General features: G+C 55.5%; 1 long non-coding RNA gene across 3 annotated transcripts; it reads left to right on the forward strand.

Annotated features, from left to right (window-relative positions):
• The first annotated feature begins 953 nt into the window (after positions 1-953).
• LOC135421094 (uncharacterized) lies at positions 954-3,484 on the forward strand. 3 transcript variants are annotated; one of them, XR_010433862.1, is made up of 4 exons: positions 957-1,433; positions 1,573-1,754; positions 1,899-2,947; positions 3,280-3,484. It is a non-coding gene; the product is annotated as an uncharacterized LOC135421094 (long non-coding RNA). The 3 variants fall into 3 exon arrangements; XR_010433863.1 differs by having other exon boundaries at positions 958-1,433; positions 1,943-2,947; XR_010433861.1 differs by having other exon boundaries at positions 954-1,433; positions 1,573-2,947.
• The last annotated feature ends 1,733 nt before the right edge of the window (positions 3,485-5,217 follow it).

Raw genomic sequence — 5,217 nt, forward strand, 5'->3', positions numbered from 1 at the left:
GGAGCAGAGCCCCCCGTGCCCATTCCCGGTGGGAAGTAAGCACTTTGCCCCCAGCTGCCCCACTGGAATCTCATGGACACTCTTGTGATGTCACTCACCAGGCAGGAACCTCATTTTTCCTACTCTGGGCTTGATTCCATATTTAAAGCATCCCTTAAAGAGATGTAGGGCTTCTTTGGTGCCCTTTTAATATTCCATGATTTGATCCCTCAGGGCAACTCAGTTTGCTTTGCTTTCCCAATGATTGAGTAAACATTGGATAATGGTGGCATTTTGGATTACCTGCAGCAGGGGAAAACCAGGGCATTGTTCAGCCTGGAGAAGGCTCCAGGGAGACCTGAGAGCCCCTGGCAGGGCCTAAAGGGGCTCCAGGAGAGCTGGAGAGGGACTGGGGACAAGGGATGGAGGGATGGGACACAGGGAATGGCTTCCCACTGCCAGAGGGCAGGGTGAGATGGGATATTGGGAAGGAATTCTTGGCTGTGAGGGTGGGGAGGCCCTGGCACAGGTTGCCCAGAGAAGCTGTGGCTGCCCCTGGATCCCTGGAAGTGTCCAAGGCCAGGTTGGATGGATCTGATGCCAGAACCACATCACAGAACCACAGAATATCCTGGGTTGGAAGGGACCCACAAGGATCATCGAGTCCAACTCCAGGCCCTGCACAGGACACCCCAAAACTCCCAGCAGGGCAGCCCTGACCAGGCTGGTGGCCTTGGCTCCAAGGAAAACCCTTCATCTCCCTGAGCCAGCGGTGACAGAAACACTCCTATAAACACCCTGGAGGCTTGTTGGGTTTGCTGTTGGGGTTTTTTTAAGGAATAGTAACTCATGTCCCTCCCATCTCCCACTGGAGATGCATCTCCAGCACAGCCAGACAGCTGCAAAGAAACCTAAAAAACCTCCCAGGCTCCTTCCCCTCGGAGCCATCGGGCTGGTGGCGGGGCTGGCCCCGGGGACGGCGTGTTCCCGCTCACCTGATTTATTAGCCCTGCTCCCACACACAGACGAGCGTTCTTCCCGGGAAGAAAAGCTGGAGACAGTCCCTTGGAAACAGCCAAGTGTTTGTCTGTGCTTTCATTCCTCGGAGCAGAGGGAGAAAGGGAAAAAAATACAGCAGGGAGAGCTTGAAAAATCCGAGCAATCAGAGGCACTTCCAGGGCTGGACGACAACAAGGATTCAGGGTTTCTGTGGGGAAGGCTGGGCTGGAGACCTGAGGAGTTCTGCACATTCCAAAAAACAAACAGCAGACTCATCCTTGGGGGTTTGTTTGCAGAACTGCAGGAACCAGAGATGGAAGAGACCCATTAACTCATCTGTCTGTTCCCTCCAGGGCAGAGCAGGGTTTCTCCCTGAGGGGGTTATTTTTAGCACTCTGTCGAGCAGAGTTTTCAGCGTCTCATGACACGGAGGTTTCTTTTCCAGGGATTTAGAGGTAGGAATGATAAATCAGGTTCTGCCGAAAGAAGGCTTGACCCAGAGATGAAATGAGGATCAGAGCGGTGCTGTCAGTTCAGAAATGTTTGCTGCTGTGTTTTCCTCTCTCTCTAACAGGTTTCTGTGTCTCTCCACAGTGAGCCCTGCCTGGGAAGGAAGGAGGCAACAGAGCCTCAGCTCTCCAGGGATCTTTGTTCTTACAGAGAAGAGGAAATGTGACAATTGCTCTGGAAGAAGCTTCACACAGGCATCCCACATCCCAGGAGATGTCATACACCCTTGGATGACTGGCACCTGTCCCCAGGCTCAGCAGGCAGAGGTAAGTTGTGCCAGAGGGTGATTTCGGGCGTGGATTTGGGGTGACTGTGCTCCCTGTGCTCTGCAGGGAGCCCGGAGAACCAGCACCAGAGCTGCCAAGCTGCTGCCCCAGGTCCAGGGCAGCTCTGGGCTCTCACACCCATAGGATATTTCAAAGACATCCTGGATTAACAGCCTCAGCCTCCTCAGCAGGGTCTGGAGGGTCCAGCATCACCTGCAGCTCCTGTGATCCTGTGACAAGAGGCATCAGCCTCGAGCTGTGCCAGGGGACGTTTAGGTTGGTTATGAGGGAAAGTGTCTTCATGGGAAGGGTGGTCAGGCATGGAACAGGCTGTCCAGGGAGGTGGTGGAGTCCCCACCCCTGGAGGGATTTAAAAGCCATGTGGATGTGGCACTTGGGGACATGGGTCAGTGGTGGCCTTGGCAGTGCTGGGGAATGGTTGGACTTGGTGGTCTTAGAGGACTTTTCCAGCCTAGAGGATCCCATGACTCTGTGATTCCCTGGATGGCATTGCCAGCACTCCAAGGGCTGCTCAGCTCCTGCGAGGCTGCAGCTGCTGGACAAGGATGGACATTCCGGGACATTCCAGGCTCTCTCCTGGACGTGTCTCTCCCTCCTTCCTGCGACTCCCTTTGATCTCAGAATTCCAATTGCTCCCAGCCCCACCAGGACCACGCTCTGCCACAGGACATTGCAAGGGCCACACACTGTCCTGGGGCACTGTGAGGGCCACACACTTCCATGGAACATGGGGATGGCCATGTGGTGCCATGTGACATCACAGTGGCCATGCACTGCCACAGGACATTCCAGTGGCCACACACTGCCATGGGACATTCCAAGGGTCACACACTGCCACAGGACATTCCAAGGGTCACACACTGCCACAGGACATTCCAAGGGTCACACACTGCCACAGGACATGGTGATGGCCGAAGTCCCAAGCAGGCTTGGGCCATGCTGCTGAACAGTCTTGGCACAACCACTCCCCATGCTGCATCCCTGTGGGATTCAGGACATTCCCCCCCTGTTTTCCTCACCCTTTCCCCCCGCAGCCCCGAGCAGGAGGGGTTCTGTCCACACAGAGCTGGCCTGGGCTGTGTTCCCCCCCTGGGGGCACCTGGGTGAGCCAAGAGGTTTGGTTTTACTCTGCTGCACTTTGCCCAAAAACATTGCCTGAACATTATCACAGGGTAAGTCAACAAATCTGCAAAAATCTCCCCATTTTCCCCACTTTTCTTGCACCTTTGGAGACGAAGCTCCAGCTGTGCCGCTAAGTCGCGGTGATTTATTGGTGGGCTGAGGAGCCGGGTTTAAATCCGGCATCTTTGGGATGCTGGCAGCCTTGCTTCCTATAAATCTTAACCAGTATTTCTAAGCCCTTTTATGCCAGCTGCTTTCATGTATCCAGAGCCTTTTCCGTGCAGTAGCCTATGAAAATATTGAACCGATGCCCAGAGCAACACCAGGATATGAAGGGGAAAACTTTAAGATGTTTTGTAACTATTTTTTTTTTCTTTCACAGAACCTGCCAAATCTTAATTTTTCCAGTTTGCAAGTAAGAGCCTCTAAACCATCTGTTTGCTGTCAACTGATGTTTGTTTGGAGAGGGATTTTATTATTTTTTTCCATCTCGCACTCCTGTTCCTACAACTAGTTTACTGAACTCCATAAACGTCAGCTCTCACAGTTGTTTTGTGAGCCAGTTATGATTTAGGATTTAATCAAAATTGAGCAGTCAGTGTCTTTAATCAATAGGAATGGAGATCAAAAACAAAGGAACGGGGACTGAGGAATGAAACATTTAATGTGTCCCCACCGCCTTTGAAAGCGCCTGATTTGCACCGTAATGGCAACCAGGGATTGTTAGAACAACCCTTAAAGAAACCCACCCAGCCTCCAAAAACTACTCATTGTGTTTCTTTAAAGATGAAAAGGGCGAAGGCAATTTAAGGCTTAAAAGCAATTCCAACCTTTTATCTCATTAAATATTAAAAATGAAGCTGCCGCGGCGGCTCCGGGGCCGCGGGAGCTCCCGGCACAGGGATGGGCTGTGGGCGCCCAGGAACCCTTTGCTCACCCTGATTTGGTCTGTGGGGATGTTGTGGGGCACACTGGCGTTGCTCCCTGCTCTCCATGGGATTTTGGCATTGCCATGGTCCGGAATGGGCAGCCCTGAGGTCTGGCACCAACCACGCCCACCCAAGGTCACACACGGATTTAGTGTGGGAATAAATGCCAGGGGTGGGAAGTGCAGCCAGATTTCCCCTGGCACCACTCCATTCCTCCATCCCCCCAACCCTTCATCCTTCCAGCCCTTCATCCCTCCAGCCTTTCATCCCTCCAGTCCTCCATCCCTTCATCCCTCCATGCCTCCACCCTTCCATCCCTCTGGCCCTCCAAACCTCCAGCCTTACATCCCCCCAACCCTCCAACTCTCTATCCCTCCATCCCTCATCCCTCCATCCCTCATCCCTCCATCCCTCATCCCTCCATGTGTCTCCTGCCTGCACACCAGGACACACACATGAGCCCCACATGATGCTGCATCCCACATTCCCACCTCCTCTCCAACGTCTCACCCCTGCACCCCATCACATGGGCTTATTGGGCATTTTGGGCCCCAACGGGGGACTGGCCACAGAAGAACAAAGCCATCCCAGCGGGAATGAGGTGCTGGAATGATGCAGCATCTCCTCTGCGGGGGGTCACGGACTGCAGGGGGATGAGGGATGGAGCGGGGATGTCCAGCCCTGCTCAGCTGAGTTTGAGGCTGAGTTCGGCTTTGTGAGGTATGTCAGGCCGGGTTAGGCTGGATTAGGCTGGGTTAGCCCGGGTTAGGCCGGGTTAGGCCGGGTTAGGCCGGGTTAGGCGGGGTCAGGCCGGGTTAGGCCGGGTTAGGCTGGGTTAGGCCGGGTTAGGCCGGGCTAGGCCGGGTTGGGCCGGGTTAGGGGGGGTCAGGCCGGGTTAGGCCGGGTTAGGCTGGGTTAGGCCGGGTTGGGCCGGGTTAGGGGGGGTCAGGCCGGGTTAGGCCGGGTTAGGCTGGGTTAGGCCGGGCTAGGCCGGGCTAGGCCGGGCTAGGCCGGGCTCTGCTGGGCTCGGCTCAGTTCGGCTCCGCTCGGCCGGGTTCGGCTCGGCGCTCTCGGGCGCCCCCTGCCGGCGCATCCCGGTACGAGCCCAGACTGGTGGAATCAGAGAATCCTGGAATGGTTTGGGCAGGGACACCTTCCACCAGCCCAGGCTGCTCCAAGCCCCGTCCAACCTGGCCTTGGACACTCCCAGGGATCCAGGGGCAGCCACAGCTTCTCTGGGCAACCTGTGCCAGGGCCTCCCCACCCTCCCAGCCAGGAATTCCTTCCCAATATCCCATCTATCCCTGCCCTCTGGCACTGGGAAGCCATTTGCTGTGTCCTGTCCCTCCATCCCTTGTCCCCAGTCCCTCTCCAGCTCTCCTGGAGCCCCT

Source organism: Pseudopipra pipra, chromosome 12 (assembly GCF_036250125.1).
Source record: "Pseudopipra pipra isolate bDixPip1 chromosome 12, bDixPip1.hap1, whole genome shotgun sequence".
Classification (NCBI taxonomy): Eukaryota; Metazoa; Chordata; class Aves; order Passeriformes; family Pipridae; genus Pseudopipra; species Pseudopipra pipra.